Source organism: Hyperolius riggenbachi, chromosome 3, assembly GCF_040937935.1.
Source record: "Hyperolius riggenbachi isolate aHypRig1 chromosome 3, aHypRig1.pri, whole genome shotgun sequence".
Lineage (NCBI taxonomy): Eukaryota > Metazoa > Chordata > Amphibia > Anura > Hyperoliidae > Hyperolius > Hyperolius riggenbachi.
Window position 1 is genome coordinate 427,963,570 of NC_090648.1, and position 23,955 is coordinate 427,987,524.

Sequence of the window (23,955 nt, forward strand, 5' to 3'; positions counted from 1 at the left end):
GCCTGCGCCTCTCTATTTAGAGAGCAGCCCTCACCTGGAGGAGTCCTGAGTGGGGACAAGTTCATATTCGACATCCCCAATTCTTCTTACGCTGTGATGCAGATAATCGGTTTCTCTGATATTTCCCTGAGTCAAATAGGATAAATTGGTCACATAGCTACAAGGAGTGTTTAAACTTCTGCAGCTGCAACTTGTGAAGGACACAGAAAGTTTGTAAAAAGGAATGAATTACCAATCTCATTAGTATTCAGTGCCTGATCCAATGACACTTCATGGAGGTTCTTGGAAGAGAAATTGAGGGAAAATCTAAAATAGGTTTGAAGCCTTTTCTACAGTATCCACAATCCTGTACAGTATTTCCCTTCCACAGAGTGTGTGACCAGCATTAGACCAGTGAACACTACCCCATCACTGTTTAGAAACCCTGTGCTAATAGTGGATGGGGTCATGCTTTGTCCTCTGTTCTTCATGGTATGGATTCCACAAGCTGTTGGAAACATTCCTTTGACATTCTACCATGCTGACACATAGCTCCCAACTGTCCCTCTTTAGGAGGGACAGTCCCTCTTTGGGAGCGCTGTCCCTCTGTCCTCCTAATTTGTCCCTCTTTCAGGACATTGTCCCTCTTTCTATGTAAATATATATATTTCTCTACTAAGAAATATGTTTGACTCTAAATTTTATTCCCATCCTTTAAATTGATATATTACTAATTTTAAAGTGTTAATATGAAGGAAAATGAACCAGAATAGAAAGGACCAGTGTGGTTTGAATTATTAAACAACATTTTTCTTATGAAATCTTTATGGTATGCGTGACTAGGGGCGTGCCGGGTGCATGATTAGGGGTGTGGTAGGGGCGTGGCTTAAGTGTCCCTCTTTCGCATCTCAAAAAGTTGGGAGGTATGCTGACATGACATAGGCCCAGTGCACACCAAAAACCTCTAGCAGATCCGCAAAACGCTAGAGGTTTTTGAAGCAGATTTAGGGCTGGTGCACACCAAAACCCGCTAGCAGATCCGCAAAATGCTAGCAGATTTTTAAACGCTTTTTTTTATTTTTATGAGGCGTTTTGCTAGCGTTTTGCGGATTGCTGCTGCGGTTTTCAGTATAGTAGATTTCATATATTGTTACAGTAAAGCTGTTACTGAACAGCTTCTGTAACAAAAACGCCTGCAAAACCGCTCTGAAGTGCCGTTTTTCAGAGCGGTTTGCGTTTTTCCTATACTTAACATTGAGGCAGAAACGCACCCGCAATCCAAAAAATGCCTCACCCAGGCATTTTTCGTTTCTGCAAAACGCCCCCCGCTCTGGTGTGCACCACCCCATTGAGATACATTGACCAAGCAGATCCGCAGCCGCAAGCGGATCTGAAAACGCCCAAAAAGCCGCTCGGTGTGCACCAGCCCTTTTAGAGCAATTCTAGGTATGTTTAGAGAGGTTTTCTAAACATGCCTAGCGTTTTTTGGAGTGTTTTTGTGTAGCATATTTCATATATTGTTACAGTAAAAGCTGTTACTGAACAGCTTCTGTAACAAAAACGCCTGGAAAACCGCTCTGATCTAGCATTTTTCACAGTGATTTGAGCTTTTCCTATACTTTACATTGAGGCAGAAACGCATCTGCAAACCGCAAAAATGCAGCAGGAGCTACTTTTGCGATTTGCTAAAAAACACTGGTGTGCACCATCCCATTGAAATACATTAGCCAAGCGTTTTCACAAGAGGCAGCGTTTTTGAAAACTCTACCAAAAACACTTGGTGTCCACCAGGCCTAAATTACACAATTTCTGCAGATTTGTCAAAAGAAAATTCATACTACGAATTCCCTGTTCCACCACATCCCAAACCACTAACGTGCCCTGCTGACATAAGGCAGGGTGGCTGTATGTATTCATGCTGGAGATGACCAGTACAGTACCTAGTGCATTTTATACCCATTGCTGGGTATTAAATGACACCCCCCCCCAAAAAAAAAGTAAAGGAGTGTGGCGTGCTAAGCACGCCACAGTGGGTAATGCCAGATGTAGGTGCCCCCTATACAGCTAGCCTGGTATAGTTGCTCCTAGTATAGGTAGCCTGGAATAGTTGCATCCAGTATAGGTAGCCTAGTATATTTGGCTACTAGGTAGTAGTATATGTCAGTGGCCGTGATGTGGCATGATTGTGCCATTGCAGTAAACCCAGTGAAGTTGTAAGGGTACAAAGGGAGTAATATGTTTTACTTTCTGCTTTGTGCTGACTTTTGAACTAATGAGACAGACCAGAATTCCTGGGTATTTATAACCTGGCACAGTTTCCAAAAGTTTTTAAAAAGCCGTATTGCAACTGAACTTGAATGATATTTTAGGGCCTGATTCACTAAACTTCAGTCAGGCTGCAATAACAAGCAGTGCATATATTAGCACTGGTTAGCGCAAGTTACGACAGATTACATTCAGGCATGAGTCACTGCCCTAAAGACCTTCTGCTCACATGTAAGCTGTTGCATTCTGACACACCCCTGCTTGATATACGCTGTAGCACAAGAGCTGAATGTGTTCACTTCTGTGCCTGAAAACCATATAGACAGTGTGGCTTCTTCCTCTGAGTCCTGAGGCCACCAGTAGAGGGCTTTTAGAGCAAGTCCCTTTGCCTGGTAGGGTGCTTGATCATATGTTTATATAGCGTCGACATATTACGCAGTGCTGTACAGAGTATATTTTGTCACTAACTTCCCCTTTAGAGGGGCTCACAATCTATTTACCATAGTCATATATCTATGTACGTATCGTGTAGTGTATGTATCATAGTCTAGGGCCAATTTAGGGGGAAGCTAATTAACGTATTTGTTTTTGGGATGGGGAAGAACCCAGAGCACCCGGAGGAAACCCACACAGACATGGGGAGAACATACAAACTCCTTGCAGACCTGGCTGGGATTCAAACTGGGGACCCAGCGCTGCAAGGCGAGTGCGCTAACCACTATGCCACTGTGCTGCCTAAGAGAAAAAAGGGGTTTATCCACTAGCTCCAAATTTGGAGTGATCAGATACTGTAAGTACTCAACTCTAACTAATGACAGTGCTGCTCATATTTCTGGTAAATAGTGCCTGAACCACACACGTGAAACAAGCATGCAGCAAATCCAGTCAGACTTGAGTCGGAGACCTCTGATCTGCATGCTTGTTCAGGGTCTGTGGATAAAATTGTTAGAGGCAGAGAATCAACAAAACAGCCAGGCAATGTTCACTATTTAAAAGGAAGCAAATATATCAGCCTCCATATGTCTCTCACATTGGTTTTCCTTTAAAGGATACCCGAAGTGACATGTGGCATGATGAGACAGACCTGTGTATGTACAGTGCCTAGCACACAAATAACTATGCTGTGTTCCTTTTTTTTTCTTTCTCTGTCTGAAAGAGTTAAATATCAGGTATGTAAGTGGCTGACTCAGTCCTGACCCAGACAGGAAATGACTACAGTGTGACCCTCACTGATAAAAAATTCCACCTATAAAACACTTTACTAGCAGAAAATGGCTTCTGAGAGCAAGAAAGAGATAAAAGGGGAAATTTCTTATCAGGGTCACACTGTAGTCACTTCCTGTCTGAGGCCTGGTGCACACCAAAACCCGCTAGCAGATCCGCAAACTGCTAGCAGATTTTTAAACGCTTTTTTTTTTTTTTCTGAGGCGTTTTGCGGATTGCTGCTGCGGATTTCAGTGTAGTACATTTCATATATTGTTACAGTAAAGCTGTTACTGAACAGCTTCTGTAACAAAACCACCTGGCAAACCGCTCTGATCTGCCGTTTTTCAAAGCGGTTTGCGTTTTTCCTATACTTAACATTGAGGCAGAAACGCCTCCGCAATCCAAAAAATGCCTCACCCCGGGAGTATGTGTTTCAGCAAAACGCCTCCCACTCTGGTGTAAACCACCCCATTGATATACATCAACCAAGCGTATCCGCAGCCGCAAGCGGCTGTGAAAACGCCAAAAAACCCGCTCGGAGTGCACCAGCCCTGAGTCAGGACGGAGTCAGCCACTTACATACCTGATATTTAACTCTTTCAGACAGAGAAAGGAAAAAAAAAAAGACCACAGCATAGTTATTTGTGTGCTAGGCACTGTACAAACACGTCTATCTCATCATGTCACATGTCAGTTCGGGTATCCTTTAAGCCTGGTACACACATCCAATTTTGATTGGCCATCCACAAAGGTAAGAACCCTTCATCTTCATTCATAGGTACGTATCTAACTTTTTTTTTCCTAGGTCACTTTACATTTAATGATAGCAGCATATGGATTTACCTACAAATTATAAAATTCAGGATTCACTTACTTTTGCCATACACAAATACGTTGTTGGATGATTTTTTTTTTTTTTTTTTTATTTCAGTAAATTCATGACTAAATACAATCACTTTTGTTTTATTTGTTAAACGAGGTTTCCTTCATTTACTTTTAGAACTTATTTGAAAATATGATGTTTTAGGTCTTATAAAATTTTTAAAAAGTTTTTAAAAGGGTTCGCAAACTTTCAAGAACCACTGTATTATTATTATCAGTAGTAGTCTTTTTTTTTTTTTTTTGTACTAAAGCGGAGTTGCCCTTTAACAGCATAGATGCTGCATCCAGTCTAAGCAGCCAGTATAGCGTTTCCGCTCTGGAGTAAGTTTCTACGAGTTTTGCTTTTAATAAGCACGGTTAATTTTAGCCCGTGTACTCTCGCTGATCCGGAGTTGCCGATCTCTGATGCATTCTGGGCCTTTTAGGTCATGTGCTAATGAGGAGATAGTCAGAGCTGAGGAAGCCATTGCCTCATAACAAATGACAGAGAGGGGGTTTATAGGGCAGGCCTGTGATTCATACCACAGCTTGCTCATTTTCTCCCATATCACACAGATAACTGAGGGACGATTCACATTGCCAGGAAATAGGTCACCGACCGAGACAGGAGCACAGAGACTGCGCACTGACCTGGGCATCTGCACAGGCCACCGAGCGACTCCTAATTATTAGGTCTACACAGGGGCGTTGCTAGCCCCAAAGATCAGTGGCATCTATTCTGGGGTGCTCCCCACGGGTGTCCCCCAGAGTCAGCTGTGGTGCCTCAATTGTGGGCATGCTGGGAGCTGTGGTGCATCAACTGGGGGTATACTGGGTGCTGTGGTGCCTCTTTGTGGGCATTCTGGGTGCTGTGATGCCATTATGGAGGCATGCAGGGGACCATGGTTCTTCTATAGGGGCATGCTAGGAGTTGTGGTGCCTCAATGAGAGGCCCGTGGGAGCATGGGAGGGGGTCCACTAGAAGATCAGGGAATGCTATGGGGGGACTGCCAGACAACCTGGCAGCAGGCCAGCCAGCCCAGCAGAATTCCAGACTAGCCAGCACAGAAGCCAGGTAACTGCCTAGTTATGTTTAACCACTTGAGGACCACAGTGGAAAACCCCCCTAAAGACCAGGCTAATTTTTGTGAAAATGGCCACCGCAGCTTTAAGGCCAAGCTGCAGGGCCGCACAGCACACAGGTGATTTCCCCCTTCTTTTCTCCCCACCAACAGAGAGCTCTGTTGGTGGGGTCAGATCGTCCCCTGGATGTTTTTTTTAAATACATTTTGCTATATTTTTATTATTATTTTTTTAATATATATTACCCCCTCCCTCCTCCCCGCCAGCCAATCCATGTGTTTAGCAGGGCCGGATTTAGGCCAAGGCCCCCTAGGCCATGGCCTAGGGCACCACAGGAGCAAGAGCGCCAAAGCAGCAGGCTAAACTAGTGCAGCATTTGCAAGCTTACAAATGCTGCACTGAAGGGAGATCAGGCGAGCGCCTGACCGCGGTATTCTGCTGCTAGCTGCCTGTGGCGCAGCCACCTTGCTCTCTGTGCACATTTGCATTGTGGCTATGGATTTGGGCAGCATTGGAGACGGAAAGGAAGAGGAAGCTTCTGCACTGGAGACGAGTGGAGAAATAATGGCTGCTACGGTGTGAAGGTGAGCTGGCTACCTATACTGAAAGGGAGGGTGAGAAAAGGAGGAATTAAAAGAGCCATCTGGCTACCTATGCTGGAGGGAAAGGGGGAGGGGTCATCTGGCTACCTATACTGAAGGGGGGTGACTGGTGATAGTGGCCTTGGGCGGTAAAGAGTACAAATCCGGCCCTGGTGATCAGCTGTCATAGGCTCTATATATAATACACGGCGCTAGCATATACTGAAAATACACACTACAACTGGCTTCAATGCCCGGTGGTGCGCTTGCTAAAATATACACCTAGACAAATTTCAATTCTTATAAGCAGCGCTGCTCCTTTAAATTAGAGCCTGCAGCAAAGATCACCAAAGTCTTTTACATCAAATACATGAGTTCATATGCAATTGCAATACTTGGGCTACTATTGCTGTGGGTGTATGTGGTGGGGGCTGTTTTTTATTATTTTTCATACCTTATGTGCACCTTTTCCTGACGAAGCTCCGCTTATGAAGTGAAACTAGCACTAGTCGAACTGCACTATCACTGTATTTATATTTAGCACGCCTTGTCTCTCCCCAGCAACTTATTACCTTCTGTGAAGGGTGTTGGTATTATTACTACTGTGTAGGTCTATACAGCTGGGGACCACAAACAAACATAACTGTGGTTCCGTACAGTATTATTTTTTGTCTGTATACACCTTGCCAACCTAGACTTTATTGTGTGGTGTACCTGAATGGGAATAGCTACACTCTGCACCGAACCTCACACACCTGCCAGTGCGAACCAGGTAGCAGGGGGGATCAGCAAAGACCTCCCAAAGATGGTACACACAGGTACACTGACTACTGACTGGCAGATTTTGGAGTGTGGTGTCCTACTATTGACCATACCCAGTCTACTGGTATCTGACCTCTCATATGTCAGTATTGCCTGTTATTACCAAATACTACTCACTCACCTATAGTCGTGCAACAACGACAGGTGGTTGAGAGTGACCGGACTTTGGTCACTTTTTAAGTACATTAAAGGTTAAGTCCGATGGGACACTAGTTTGTTTAAATTTCAATTCTTATAAGCAGCGCTGCTCCTTTAAAATTAGCCTGCAGCAAAGATCACCAAAGTCTTTTACATCAAATACATGAGTTCATATGCAATTGCAATATTTGATGTAAAAGACTTTGGTGATCTTTGCTGCAAGCTCTAATATAAAGGAGCAGCGCTGTTTACAAGAATTGAAAGCTGTCATAGGCTGCAGCCTATGACAGCCGATCACTGCCGAGACACAGGAGGGGACAGCCGTGTCACATGGCTGTCCCCAGAACAGCGCTGCTGCTGATCCCAGCACTGTACTATGTAATTAGACGGCGGTTTCGCCACCTAATAGTCTCCGAGGGCCGCTCGGAGACTGAAGGCGGGGTGGAGCTCCGCCCCCTGAGCAGGAGATGCGCGCGCAGCCTGCGAGCGATCTCCTGCCGTAGCCGGCCCCAGGACCTGACGCTAATTGGCGTTAGGCGGTCCTGGGGCTGCCGCCGCGGTCACGCCCGTTGGCGTGAGGCGGTCCTAGACACTGCCTATTTATGTGAAATGCTGCAATTTTTTTTTCATTAATGGAGAGGGGGCTTCATCCAACATTTTGCTGGGCAGGCCTACTTAGACCGCTGTTAAGTTCATGTAAATTTGGCTCCACCTATGACCACACCCACATTGTGGTGCATGGCCACACCCATGTTCCGGCTGGAGTGCCCCGAATCTCCTAGGAGCCTAGCAACGCCCCTGGGTCTGCACACAATTCACCTGATGAATACAATGCTAATGATAGAAAGTTATGGAGTAAAAGGGATCATTTCCACAGTTTAGCTTTTACTTAACACCTGTTTAGAGATGCTGGTGTGCATGAAAGCACCTGGATAAGAATGCCATGCCATCTTTTTGAGATGGTGAAATCGGAAATCCCTTCTGAAGAAATCTCAGAATTTTTTATTTATTCATTTATTTTTTATTTTTTTTACGTAAACACATCCCTTCACTAGCAGTCTGTAAAAATTGCACCACTGTACACCACGTAGAAAGCGTTTAATATGCTCATTAGCTTCACTGGAGAGGCACAAGTTACAGCTAGCAGATACAAAAAATATTTAAAGCACACTTGAAGTGAGGGGGACATAAAGGCTGACATATGTATTACCAGTTGCCCGGCAGTCCTGCTAATCTCTTTGGCTGCAGCAGGGCCATTTCTAGCCCTTTTGCTACTTTGTCACCCCCCTAAATAAAAAAATAAAATAAAGCAATCACACAAGATAGAGGAGAGAACCACGTGGATTATAAGGTTTACGCTTAACCTCTTGAGGACCGCAGTGTTAAACCCCCCCTAAAGACCAGGTCATTTTTATCAAATTGGGCCACTGCAGCTTTAAGGCCTCGCTGCAGGGCCGCAAAACTCAGCACACAAGTGATTCCCCCCCCCCCTTTTCTCCCCACCAACAGAGCTTTCTGCTGGTGGGGTCTGATCGCTTCCACAGTGCTTTATTATTTTTTTATACATATTTATCTTATATTTTAAATAAACGTGTCCTTTAAAAAAAAAAATTCTCCCCAGAAACTCCTCAGTCTGCTCCCTATACATCCTTAATCATTCCCCAGTCTACTCCCTATACATCCCCTAATCACTCCCCAGTCTGCTCCCTATACATCCCCTAATCACTCCCCAGTCTGCTCCCTATACATTCCCTAATCACTCCCCAGTCTGCTCCCTATACATCCCCTAATCACTCCCCAGTCTGCTCCCTATACATCCCCTAATCACTCCCCAGTCTGCTCCCTATACATCCCCTAATCACTCCCCAGTCTGCTCCCTATACATCCCCTAATCACTCCCCAGTCTGCTCCCTATACATCCCCTAATCACTCCCCAGTCTGCTCCCTATACATCCCCTAATCACTCCCCAGTCTGCTCCCTATACATCCCCTAATCACTCCCCAGTCTGCTCCCTATACATCCGCTAATCACTCTCCAGTCTGCTCCCTATACATCTCCTAATCACTCCCCAGTCTGCTCCCTATACATCTCCTAATCACCAGGGCTACGCTTACGGATCATTACGCGTAATTTTACGCTATTACGCATTACGGAATTACGCTTACGGCGTAGACATTCAATTTCGGTACATGTCTGTAATTACGCATAGCCCTTACGCAATTACGCGTAAGAATACCGTAATTCAGGTTGTTACGTTATAGGCTTACGCGTAAAATCCTACTAGCAATAATGCGTAAGGTCATGCTGCCAAGCGGAAAAGTTGACGCATGGATCAATGTTAGGTAGCCGCCGACTTTAAGTGTTAATAGCAAAGCCCCCTTAATTGCTAAGAGCCTCAAATTTGGAGAATATATTAAGGAGATCAGAAGGAATAAGAGGAAACATTTTTTTTCAAAAAGACCTTATAGTTTTTGAGAAAATCAATGTTAAAGTTTCAAAGGAAAAATATATACATTTAAAAACCCGCCGACTTTAACGGTTAATAGCAAAGCCTGCTTGAAATTTAGGAACACCAAATTCACAGGGTATATTAAGGGGTTCAGTGGGAATAAGAGAAAAATTTTTTTTTTTCAAAAAGACTTTATAGTTTTTGAGAAAATCGATTTTTAAGTTTCAAGGGCAAAAATGTCTTTTAAATGCGGAAAATGTCCGTTTTTTTTGCACAGGTAACAATAGTGTTTTATTTTCATAGATTCCCCCAAGTGGGAAGAGTTTTACTGACTTCGTTCTGAGTGTGGGAAATATTAAAAAAAAACGACGTGGGGTCCCCCCTCCCAGACCTCTTTAACCCCTTGTCCCCCATGCTGACTGGGATAGCCAGAATGCGGAGCACCGGCCGCGTGGGGCTCCGCACCCTGACTATACCAGCCCGCATGGTCCATGGATTGGGGGGTCTCGGAAGGGGAGGGGCAGCCAAGCTTTCCCCTCCCCCTCCAAGCCCTTGTCCAATCCAAGGACAAGGGGCTCTTCTCCACCTCCGATGGGCGGTGGAGACCGCGATTTCCTGGGGGGGGGGGGGGGGGTTTATGGTGGCATCTGGGAGTCCCCTTTAAAAAGGGGTCCCCCAGATGCCCACCCCCCCCCCCCCTCCCAGGAGAAATGAGTATAGAGGTACTTGTACCCCTTACCCATTTCCTTTAAGAGTTAAAAGTAAATAAACACACAAACACATAGAAAAAGTATTTTAATTGAACAAAAAACATAACCACGAAAAAAGTCCTTTAATATTCTTAATTAACCATTAATACTTACCTGTCCCTTTAAAAGCCAGTTCTTACGCAATATCCTCGGAAATATACTAATCAGTTACAATGTAACAAAGTTGTTACAATGTAACAACTTTGTTACTTTATAACACCACCGCACCCGAAGTCACTCGCCGCTCACCCGCCGGCCGCCGCATACACTCTAAGTCCCCGCCGGCTCCCGCCGTCCACTCCGCCCACACCTGTCACCCATATACATGCTGGCACCCATGGGTGCCAGCATGTATATAGGTGACATGTGGGAGAGGCGGGGAGGGCAGCGGAGCCGGCGGGGACTTAGCGTCCTGAACCCGACAGAGCTCTGAGCTATATAGCTCAGAGCTCTCTAAAGCATCTTTGTATTTGGGCTCCAAGGAGCCCCTTAGCAGACCAATGGGGTTCCTTCTGATCTCCTTAATATATTCTCCAAATTTGAGGCTCTTAGCACTTAAGGGGGCTTTGCTATTAACCCTTAAAGTCGGCGGCTTTTTTATATTATACGGGAGCGTAATATTACGCGATTACGGCAGACTGTGTAATTTCAATGGGAGTTTACTGTCTTACGCGTAATTTGTTACGCGTAATAACGTAACCTACGGTCTACGTGTAATTAATTACGCGTAATACCGTAACCTTACACGTAACGCTTACGGTGCATTTGTAGTGAATTACGATGCGTAATTACGCTAATGCGTAATTTCAGCCCAGCACTGCTAATCACTCCCCAGTCTGCTCCCTATACATCCCCTAAAAACTCCCCAGTCTGCTCCCTATACATCTCCTATCACTCCCCAGTCTGCTCCCTATACATCCCTAATCGCTCCCCAGTCTGCTCCCTATACATCCCTAATCACTCCCCAGCCTGCTCCCTATACATCCCCTAATCACTCCCCAGCCTGCTCCCTATACATCCCCTAATCACTCCCCAGCCTGCTCCCTATACATCCCCTAATCACTCCCCAGTCTGCTCCCTATACATCCCCTAATCACTCCCCAGTCTGCTCCCTATACATCCCCTAATCACTCCCCAGTCTGCTCCCTATACATCCCCTAATCACTCCCCAGTCTGCTCCCTATACATCCCCTAATCACTCCCCAGTCTGCTCCCTATACATCCCCTAATCACTCCCCAGTCTGCTCCCTATACTTCCCCTAATCACTCCCCAGTCTGCTCCCTATACATCCCCTAATCACTCTCCAGTCTGCTCCCTATACATCCCCTAATCACTCCCCAGTCTGCTCCCTAATCACTCCCCAGTCTGCTCCCTATACATCTCCTAATCACTCCCCAGTCTGCTCCCTATACATCTCCTAATCACTCCCCAGTCTGCTCCCTATACATCCCCTAATCACTCTCCAGTCTGCTCCCTATACATCTCCTAATCACTTCCCAGTCTGCTCCCTATACATCTCCTAATCACTTCCCAGTCTGCTCCCTATACATCTCCTAATCACTCCCCACTCTGCTCCCTATACATCTCCTAATCACTCCCCAGTCTGCTCCCTATACATCTCCTAATCACTCTCCAGTCTGCTCCCTATACATCCCCTTATCACTCCCCAGTCTGCTCCCTATACATCTCCTAATCACTTCCCAGTCTGCTCCCTATACATCTCCTAATCACTTCCCAGTCTGCTCCCTATACATCTCCTAATCACTCCCCAGTCTGCTCCCTATACATCTCCTAATCACTTCCCAGTCTGCTCCCTATACATCTCCTAATCACTCCCCAGTCTGCTCCCTATACATCTCCTAATCACTCCCCAGTCTGCTCCCTATACATCTCCTAATCACTCCCCAGTCTGCTCCCTATACCTCTCCTAATCACTCCCCAGTCTGCTCCTAATCGTTTCCCAGTCTGCTCCCTATACATCTCCTAATCACTCCCCAGTCTGCTCCCTATACATCTCCTAATCACTCCCAGTCTGCTCCCTATACATCTCCTAATCACTCCCCAGTCTGCTCCCTATACATCTCCTAATCACTCCCAGTCTGCTCCCTATACATGTCCTAATCACTCCCCAGTCTGCTCCCTATACATCTCCTAATCACTCCTCAGTCTGCTCCCTATACATGTCCTAATCACTCCCCAGTCTGCTCCCTATACATCTCCTAATCACTCCCCAGTCTGCTCCCTATACATCCCCTAATCACTCCCCAGTCTGCTCCCTATACATCCCCTAATCACTCCCCAGTCTGCTCCCTATACATCTCCTAATCACTCTCCAATCTGCTCAAAAGCCCCTGGGGTGAACACTTCAGTCATAGCACAGTATCTGCCTTCTATAGGGTATAGCTTACAGCAAATCTGAAGCAAAAATAAACTTATATAATGAATTGTATGTGTAGTATTGTTAATATATAGAGCATTGGTAGTACAGAAAAGAGCCTTGTGGTGGTTTGCAGTACAAAAGTTGAAAAACTTGAAACATGCAGAAGAGCTTTTTGAGCTAGCTAGTTGGTGGAACTCAGTCCTGTGTTCTTAAAGTGAACCGGAGGTGAGAGTGATATGGGGGCTGCCATATTTATTTCCTTTTAGAAAATACCAGTTGCCTGGCAGCCCTACTTATCTATTTGGGTCTAGTAGTGGCTAAATTACACCAGAAACCAGCATGCAGCTAATCTTGCCAGTTCTGACAATATTGTCAGAAACACCTGATCTGCAGCATGCTTGTTCAGGGGCTATAACTAAAAGTATTAGAGGCAGAGGATCAACAGGATAGCCAAGCAACTGGTATTGCTTAAAAGGAAATAAATATGGCAGCCTCCATATCGCTCTCACCTCGGGTTCCCTTTAAGAGCTTAAAGTGTTCCTGACATTAATGAAACAGAAGAACTTATACTTACCAGGGGCTTCCTCTAGAGCCCAGCCCCATGTACTTCCTCGCTGTCCTCTCAGGCACGTCATTCATCTTTAACCTTCTCAGTTAAGGTATTTTCAGTCACGCCAATCGGGCTGTAGAGCGAATTCTCAGCTCGGCCACGCTTGCTCCCATTGCCGGGAGTGTTCTGCACCTGTGCAGAACTACTTGCCGCAACTGAACCCTTTCTAACAAAGAAGATTGTAGAGGAATGGAGCCGCCTGGGAGGGAATCGGGGGTGCCTACCAAGTATATGGGTCTGGACGAAGCCCCAGGTAAGTAGAGATTCTTCTGTTTAATGTGAAATGTTCAGTTTGTACTGCAGGAAAGTTCAGCGGATCATTACTTCTGCTTTGTTTTACAGATTAAAATACAGATTGTGGGTTCTAAACCACAACTGTTATATAACTTTATTTATAACATTGCATCAGAATATACCTGAAAATAAAAATGAGATTCTCTTTTCTTTGCTACTAATGTTCTATTTTTAGATCTGTTCACACATACAATTCATTATTTTGTAAGTTTTTATTTTCGCTTCAGATTTGCTTACAGAGAACCTGTAACAAAAAAAAGTTTCTCTGGGGGGTACTCACCTCGGTAGGGGGAAGCCTCAGGGTCCCGATGAGGCTTCCCCCTCCGCTGTAGCTGCAGGCAATCCAGCGCTGGCTCCCCGAAGTCTCCAGCAATCCTGGCTCGACAAGCCTGACAAGCTACATTTATTCACCCTCCCTGGCTCCAGCGGGGGTGCTGTTGTGGCTCTCCACACGGAGATAGACAGAAATAGCCAATCTCCGTCGGGTCCGCTCTACTACGCAGGCTCAGGAGACTTGCGCCTACACAGTAGAGCGGCCTGACAGCGATTGGCTATTTCTATCTCTGAGCGGAGAGCCGATACTGCGCCTGCGCTGGAGCCGGGAAGGTAAATATTTACATCCCCGCTGTTCGGAGGGCTGGAGCGAGACTGCCGTGGGACACAGGACAGGGGAAGCCTCGATAGGATCCGGAGGCTTCCCCCTACCGAGGTGAGTACCCCCCAGGGGAACTTTGTCATTGCAGGTTTTCTTTAAGTGATTTCATATCGGACAGGGATAGTGAAAGTGGTGATGCTGGGTACCCGATCATGCTATGGTGAACACAAACCTCCACAGTTATGGTGACTCAGCATCCTGGTGGTCCACCATTGGCAGGTTACCCTTTATATTTAAAGTGTAAGAGCATCTCTATGACCTAGATAAGAGGTACAGTTTGCCATGTATTGAAAGACAATTTTTATTAAACCCAGGCCAAGTCTGCAGTACTCATCATACATCATAAAACCTTTAGTAAATCAGGTCAGGGTCTCAGTAGGCCTCTCGGGAGTTTGTATAGAATGCAAGACCTCTCTTGTTCAGTCATTGCAGTGGCTCCTTAGTTTTGGTCACACCAACAACCACAGTGGCCTCCTCCTATCTTCAGCGGGGGAAGCATAGGGCATCAGCCTCGTGTCCAGCGCTGTGGATTCCACGTAGGAAGGAGGGTGACTTCATCCAGCTTGTGGTTGCTTTGAAACAGAGAACAACATCTGGATGAGCTGACAGATGGGTCACGTATGAGGCAGACGCCCAGAGACTGTCACACCAGGATCTTCCCCAGAAAGGCGGGATATTTCCATTGGACAGGTGGGAGTGCAGTCACCTGCTGGTAGTGTGTGGGCGGGGGAAGATCCATGTGTCGCTATAGGCATGCTTCCTACAAGAGGCAGATGTGCTGCCTGTTACCGGAACCACATGTGTGACCACAGAGCTTTACTTAAAGGACCACTGTTGCAAAAAGCATAACATTTAACATTAATATAAACATACATATAAGAAGAAGTGCTTTTGGAAATAAAGAAAATCCTGAGAGGATGAACTAGCCCAAAACCTGTCAGGTCTGTCAGATTTCTACTACTTATTGCAAGTGACAGCAACATAGGAGAATAGTAATGTATAGCTCATTTTACTCTGGAAGAGATGTACTTCTTATTTGTATGTGTTAACATATTTTAAATTTTAAGATTTTAGCAACAGTGGTCCTTTAAATACACAGGGGGAAATATGGAGGCAGCCATTAGTAACATTAATGCTAAACACCCTACTTGCTTGGCACACAGACCTATACTGTAGCTCTGTACAGAACTTAGTGGCAGAAGCCAGTGGCCTCAATTCACAGAGCTTTATCAAACACTTTATCAAACGTTTGATAATTTACCTCATGGGTAAAATCTCATTTTGAATTCACTAAGGTGTTATATGTTTATTGAACGTTTTACTGATAAAACGTTCAATAAATATATAACACCTTAGTGAATTCAAAATTAGATTTTACCCATGAGGTAAATTATCAAACGTTTGATAAAGTGTTTGATAAAGCTCCGATAAAGGCCAGTATGTTTGAAAAAGCATCTTGTTTAGCAAATATACATTCCTGTAGCAGCAGAATAATAAAGTTTGCAGTATAGTTCTATGTCCAGAAATACTGACAGATGAGAATTATGCATTGTAGAGATCAGAATCATTGCATAAGCATTTTGTGGGCGATTTTGAAAATCGCCTGTGCTTGAAAAAATGGCCGAAAACACCTCTAGATGTGAAAGAGCCCTTACAGCCAGTGAAGATAGTTTCTGTATGCTGGATGTGCTGGACACAGTCCTTCATAGTAGTGCCCACAGTGAAAACTGTTCTCTGTAAATGTCATATATTCTTCACATAAAACATGAAAAGATGAAAAAAAGCCTTTCTATTGCTATTTGCTAGTAATTACTGGTCATATATGAGGCATTTAGAATTTTAGTTTAAGTTCCCGTTTCCAGTAGGGCTGAATTTTGCCTGAATCTGCAGCGTTCCCTCGGCAGACGAAACACACAGGGAAGCACTTCCTATTCCTCCTATGGCTTGCCTTGCGAATCACACTGCGGTGCAATCCTAGATGACATGATGCACACCGGCACATTGGAAGCTGGTCCCAACTCGTCCAGCTGAGCCATTTCAGGTCATGTGAAGAAAGCTGTTTAGCAGCAGAGGTCACTGTAGAGTGTAATCTATGTGATGGTGCATGCAGAGCAGTGTCTGGAGTTTGGGGAGCTCCTCCTCATGGGTCACTATCTGTACTTGTCATGTATCAAGATTTGTACCTGACATGCCCTATTCATATTTACTGTACACAACGGGGTAATGTGTTTGGCACATCGTTAATGAGAGGTAATAATATAGAGTACTCGGGCAGGAAGTTGGGGAACTGAGTGTTCTGAAAGAACTGCACCAGATGGATTTTGTCAGCAGCTCCATTCCCCCCTGAGAGGAGAATTCTACATTTGGTGAGAAAAACTCAGTGCTTTCAGTTCAGTGCTATTTACAGCAAAGAGTACTGGCAAACATCTCAGCTTTTTTATTTTGGTCTTATGTGCTTATAAAACACAGCCATTCCCTGGTGTTTTTGTAACAAAACCGAGAAGTGTCAATATGGTGTATAAACAGTACTGCATTAACCACTTAAGGACCACAGGCTTACACCCCTCTAGTGACCAGGCTATTTTTTTTTTATAAATGCTCTGCAGCTTTAATAGCTTGCTGCAGAGCCATTCAATTGAGCACACAAATGAATCCCCACCCCTTTTCTGCCCACCAGCAGAGATTTCTGTTGGAGGGCTTTGATCCCTGCTGCAGGCTTTTTTTGTTTGTTTTAATTTTTTTTTTTAATTCTCTTCGTCCTCCCCCCGCCAGCCAATCCCCACAATCGTCTTTCATAGGCATCAGTCTATGAGAGCCGATCGCTCCTGAGCCTCTCCAGGGGACAGCTAAGTGACACGGCTGTCCCCAGTACAGCGCTGCCGTAGATCGCAGCGTTGTACAATGTAAATAGATGATCTAACAGTCTGATAGCGGTGATTGCCGCTGGCAGACTGTTGACGGAGCGGAGCTTCGTCATTTAAGTGTGGTTGCACGCGCGATTCCCCCCACCGCTCTTGACACCTTTCAGCGTTACACCGTCATGGGGCTGCCACCTTCCTGACGCCTATCAGCATTAGGTGGTTGGGAAGGGGTTAAAGGGAACCTGAGATGGGGCCACAGCATAAAAACATACATACCTGGGGCTTTCTCCAGCCTAATTGCTCCCACGGCATCCTTTTCTCTCCCAGTTTGCCCACATTTGGCTTCAGAACGTCCTCCAGTCCAGAGGCAACTGCGTATGTGCGGCCATGCCTCGTGCACATTCCCGCCACGGGGGGCGCTCACTGCTTGCAGTGCGTTACCTCTTAACGCAGACACGTTGCGACTTTAACGTCGCATTAAAATGCAACGTCCCACTGTGAATACAGCCTTAAGGACAACTGTAACAAGTGATATGGAGGCTGCCATATTTATTTTTCCTTTTGTACCAGTTGCCTGGCTGCTCTGCTGATCTATTTGGCTGCTGTGTCAGAATAACGCCAGAAATAAGCATGCAGCTAGTCATGTCAGATCTGACAATAATGTCAGAGACAACTAATCTGCATATGCTTGTTCAGGGTCTATGGCTAAATGTATTAGGGTGCATACACACATCAGACTATAGTCTTTGGAAAGTGAAAGAGCACAGACCAATCTTACCACCCTTCATGTAGTATGAGAGCCATACTCTACACAGTCTTTTCTATGGAGCTGAACTCCCCATCAGACAGAAATCTTTGCAAGACGCTGCACACACAGATGCTGTACAGACACAAAAGATCAGTATCTGCAAAAGATCTGTTCCTGCAAAAGATCCGTCCCTGCAAAATGCATTCATAGTCTATGATATCTGCAGATCCTCATACACACCTTGTTTAACCACTTGAGGACCCACCCTTTACCCCCCCTTAAGGACCAGCGCTGTTATTTGTGATCTGTGCTGGGTGGGCTCTACAGCCCCCAGCACAGATCAGGGTGCATCCAGAGCGATCAGATCGCCCCCCTTTTTCCCCCACTATGGGGATGATGTGCTGGGGGAGTCTGATCGCTCCTGCCTGCCGGTGTTGCGGGGGGGGGGGGGCACCTCAAAGCCCCCCTCCGCGGCGAAATCCCCTCCCCTCCCTCTCCTACCTGGCCCCCCTGGTGTTCCGGGCTGCACAGGACGCTATCCGTCCTGTGCAGCCAGTGACAGGACGTCCCCTGTCACATGGCGGCGATCCCCGGGCGCTGATTGGCCGGGGATCGCCGATCTGCCTTACGGCGCTGCTGCGCAGCAGCGCCGTACAATGTAAACAAAGCTGATTATTTCCGCTTGTGTTTACATTTAGCCTGCGAGCCGCCATCGGCGGCCCGCAGGCTATTCACAGAGCCCCCCGCCGTGAATTGACAGGAAGCAGCCGCTCGCGCGAGCGGCTGCTTCCTGATTAATGAGCCTGCAGCTGGCGACGCAGTACTGCGTCACTGGTCCTGCAGCTGCCACTTTGCCGACGCGCGGTATGAGTGCGCGGTCGGCAAGTGGTTAACTGACATTCATCTGCAGATCTGAAAATCCATCCTGGTGGATCTGATCTGCAGACGATTGTCTGTTAAACAAGGTGTGTATGAGGATCTGCAGATCTCATAGACTATGAATGCAATTTGCAGAAATGGATCTTTGGCAGGAACAGGTCTTTTGCAGATACTGATCTTTTGTGTCTGTACAGCATCTGTGTTTGCAGCATCTTGCAAAGATTTCTGTCTGATGGGGATTTCTGTCTTATGCTTCATACACACTTGAGATAAAAGTCTTTGGAAAATGCAAGATCACGGACCAATTTTACCCCCTTCCATGTAGTATGAGAGCCATACTCTCTACACAGTCTATTCTAAGAAGCTGAACTCCCCATCAGATAAAATCTTTGCAAGATGCTGCACACACAGATGCTGCACACAAAGATGCCTGTACACACTCAAATCTTTTGAATGTGTACAGCATCTGTGTGTGCAGCATCTTGCAAAGATTTCTGTCTGATGGGGAGTTCAGCTCCATAGAATAGACTGTGTAGAGTATGGCTCTCATACTACATGGAAGGGGGTGAAATTGGTCTGTGATCTTTCATTTTCCAAAGACTTATCTCAAGTGTGTATGAAGCATTACAGTTTTCCTTTACGGCCCATTCACACTAACAAATTGCAAAACGCTAGCAAAAGCTAGATTTTTGGCGATTAACGTGAATCACCATTCATACCTAGGGCGATTTTTCGCGATTAGCGCTTCTATAGCACTAAACGCGATTGCTGGGAAATCGCCTGAAAATGGTGGATACAAATTTGCGTTTGGCCAATCATTGGTTATTATTGCATTAGTGCTTTAGGTACTTATCCGATAGCCGGGCCCATCCGGCAGGTGGCGCTAATTACTATTCCCCCTCCAGGCTGACATGGATAGTAGGGAAAGATGTAACTCTGGTGGAGTTTTGTCGCCACCTGCCGGATGCGCCCGGCTAACGGATAAGTACCGTGCTTTAAAAAGCGCCAGCGCTTGAGCGTTTTGCCGAAATCGACAGCAAAACGCACAAATGTTAACGGGGCCTTATGCTTCATACACACTTGAGATAAAAGTCTTTTTAAAATGCAAGATCACAGACCAATTTTACCCCCTTCCATGTAGTATGAGAGCCATACCTACACAGTCTATTCTATGGAGCTGCACTCCCCATCAGATAAAATCTTTGCAAGATGCTGCACACAAAGATGCTGTACACACGCAACAGATCAGTATCTGCAAAAGATCTGTTCCTGCAAAAAATCCATTCCTGCAAAATGCATTCATAGTCTAGGAGATCTGCAGATCTCATACACACCTTGTTTAACAGACAATCATCTGCAGATCAGATCCACCAGGATGGATTTTCAGATCTGCAGATGATTGCCAGATATGCAGATGAAGTCTGTTAAACCAGGTGTGTATGATGATCTGCAGATCTCATAGACTATGAATGCATTTTGCAGGAATGGATTTTTTGCAGGAACAGATCTTTTGCAGATAATGATCTTTTGAGTGTGTAGTACAGCAATCTTTGTGTGCAGCATCTTGCAAAGAGTTCTGTCTGATGGGGAGTGCAGCTCCATTGAAAAGACTGTGTAGAGTATGGCTCTCATACTACATGGAAGGGGGTAAAATTGGTCTGTTATCTTGCATTTTCCAAAGACTTTTATCTCAAGTGTGTATGCAGCATTAAGATCTCACTAGGGGTGATCAAAGATATGCAAATTCTTCAGAGTTGATGCAAATATATGCAGTTTGAAAATTTTGTTTTTAGAGGGGATTGTGTGAATGAATTTATCACGGTTTGTCGCTTTTTCTATTACCAATTAATACATTTTGTATCTTTGTAACTAGCTTTAGGCTCCCAATACCATTTTTTTCTTGTGCAGTTTGAAAATTAACCAATCAATTGAAACTCAGGTTTAAAGTGTACCACAGCTGTAGAATTAAAAAGATTGTATACATCAGGCTTCCTCCAGCCCCATCCGCTTCGATCGTTTCCACGCTGCCATTCTCCGCTGCCCGCAGCTTCGGGAACCGGGTCCCCACACTTCCATCAGTCGGAGTCAGTCTAACGTAAGAGAAGTGCGCTCTTTGCGTATCTCTCCAGCAGCTGCTGGAGAGATATGCAAATAGCGCACTTCTCCTGCATACCTGGCCGCGACTGGCGTCAGTGACGGGACCCGGTTCACGAAGCTGCAGGCAGTGGAGGACAGCGGCGTGGGAGCGATCGGAGCGGATGGGGCTGGAGGAAGCCGCAGGTATGTATAAAATCTTTTTAATTCTACAGCTCTGAGTTCCTTTAAATTGATCGGTCCTTTTTCAAGCTGCATGTATTTGCATAAAACTTTGCATAATTTTGGAAGTATTTGCATCTCATTGATCATCCCTAGATCACACCCATAGGCTTATATTAGCAAGAGCTTTTCAAATCACAAGCAATTAGGAAAAGTGCTGCTAGTGTGTCCCAGATATTATACTGCATGGAGGTGGTAAAATTGGTCAGTCATTAGCCAATCAAAATTGCATATGTCTATTTGTCCTTGCAACCTTAACCACTTGCCGTCTGCACGCTTATACCGTGCGTCGGCAAAGTGGCAGCTGCAGGACCAGCGACGCAGTACTGCGTCGCCAGCTGCAGGCTGATTAATCAGGAAGCAGCCGCTCGCGCGAGCGGCTGCTTCCTGTCAATTCACGGCGGGGGGCTCCGTGAATAGCCTGCGGGCCGCCGATGGCGGCTCGCAGGCTAAATGTAAACACAAGCGGAAATAATCCGCTTTGTTTACATTGTACGGCACTGCTGCGCAGCAGCGCCGTAAGGCAGATCGGCGATCCCCGGCCAATCAGCGGCCGGGGATCGCCGCCATGTGACAGGGGACGTCCTGTCACTGGCTGCACAGGACGGATAGCGTCCTGTGCAGCCCGGATCACTGGGCATGACAGGTAGGAGAGGGAGGGGGGAATTTCGCCGCGGAGGGGGGCTTTGAGGTGCCCCCCCCCGCAACATGCCTGCAGGCAGGAGCGATCAGACCCCCCCAGCACATCATCCCCATAGGGGGGAAAAAAGGGGGGGCGATCTGATCGCTCTGCGTGCCCGCTGATCTGTGCTGGGGGCTGCAGAGCCCACCCAGCACAGATCCCAACAAACAGCGCTGGTCCTTAAGGGGGGGTAAAGGGTGGGTCCTCAAGTGGTTAAAGTTTAGTACACACTTTCATTTATGATTGGCCAATCACACTGACCAATTTTTTCACCTGCATGTGATAGGAGGGTCAACAGATACTGAATACTATGAGCAGAGTGTGAGGTAAACCCTAATTTTACTTGGAGGTGGTAAAATAGGCCAATTATAATAAAAGCTTGTACCAAGCTTAAGACATTACACACATTAGAGCCTAGTACACACCTTCAATTTTGATTGGAGCAGACACTGAGCAGATTGCGTAGGTTGGTCATAGTATTCAATATCTGTTGGCCCTCATGCTACATCAGTGTGGTAAAATTGGTCAGTGATTGGCCAATCCATATTAAGTAGTAGATATGGGTTCAGCGCTCAAATAGAACAGTCTCTCATACAGTCAATGAGGTCCAACTTGCACTTGATTCACAATAAGGGGAGTGTGCCAAGCACCACTCCCCCTCAGTATGAATAGACTCACCAGATCCACTGGCCAGAATGGGCCCGTCTGCGCATATGGGGTATAGGCCACCCCTCAGCCACCTCGGCAACCTCTGCTGGGCACTTGTAATCCGGTGCTGAGCACTTATAATCCAGTGATGTAGTGGTAATCCAGTGGTTATTTACCTCAAAAGCAAAGACGCTTCACATAGCGTAAATGTGCAAAAGAAGTTCCTGCCTTTATTAAAAAGTGACCATAAAAAGGATCCAAATAGAATCCATAAATGTGTACAAAATCGTATTTAAAAAGTAAAAAACAGTCCACTTAGGAGAACTACGAGCAGATATGCAGTATTGGGAGGCACGCAGCTCTAACTGGCATAGCAGCCTGTATGTATTAGCCGCCCCGGCTCCATATTAAGGTGTGTGTACCAGGCATTATGCCTCATTCTGACAGGAGGCTGAACTGTGTGCTTGCCGAGCAGTTCAGCATCCCATCTGCTGCCCGCCATTGCAATCTGGGGGCAATTTAAATGCAGCGGTTGTGCTTCGTGGCGTTACCCGGCGGCACAGGAACACAACATCATGTGTCTGAACATGGTTGCAGCCGTGCTGATGTGACTGCATTGGGGAAGGGGGGGGGGGGGGGAACCTGTCCAGTGCCGGTAACAAGCGCTAGCAAGTGCCTAACCGGTGCAGGAGAGCAGCTGAAAGTCTGAAACTCTACACCCCGATATTTGCGGTCACTCATCGCATTGGAGCAGGTGTTAAAAATGAGTAACAATGGCTCCTGATCTCAGCATCCGCTTACTCCTGCTGTAAAGTAGGTGTTTCTGGACTGTCTCATGTCAAAAGTACTCCAAGCTGACTACAGAGGCGACTGCTACCAAGGCTGCAAATAAGAGCAGTTTAAAGTAGTTAGTCTGGGAATCCGCTTTTTTCCATTAGCAATCGCAAAAGCAAATCACAAATACAAGCAATTGGGATTTTTTTTTAACCACTTGAGGACCGTGGGCTTTACCCCCCTTAAGGACCAGGCACTTTTTTTCCATTCAGACCACTGCAGCTTTCACGGTTTATTGCTCGCTCATACAACCTACCACCTAAATGAATTTTGGCTCCTTTTCTTGTAATAAAGCTTTCTTTTGGTGCTATTTGATTGCTGCTGCGATTTTTACTTTTTATTATATTCATCAAAAAAGACATGAATTTTGTCAAAAACATGATTTTTTTAACTTTCTGTGCTGACATTTTTCAAATAAAGTAAAATTTCTGTATACATGCAGCGCGAAAAATGTGGACAAACATGTTTTTGATTAAAAAAAACCCATTCAGCCTATATTTATTGGTTTGGGTAAAAGTTATAGGGCTGGTGCACACCGGGCGGCTTTTTGGGCGTTTTCAGATCCGCTTGCGGCTGCGGATCTGCTTGGTCAATGTATCTCAATGGGGTGGTGCACACCAGAGCGGGAGGCGTTTTGCGGAAACGAAAAATGCCTGGGTGAGGCATTTTTTGGATTGCGGATGCGTTTCTGCCTCAATGTTAAGTATAGGAAAAACGCAAACCGCTCTGAAAAACGGCACTTCAGAGCGGTTTTGCAGGCGTTTTTGTTACAGAAGCTGTTCAGTAACAGCTTTACTGTAACAATATATGAAATCTACTATACTGAAAACCGCAGCAGCAATCCGCAAAACGCTAGCAAAACGCCTCATAAAAATAAAAAAAAGCGTTTAAAAATCTGCTAGCATTTTGCGGA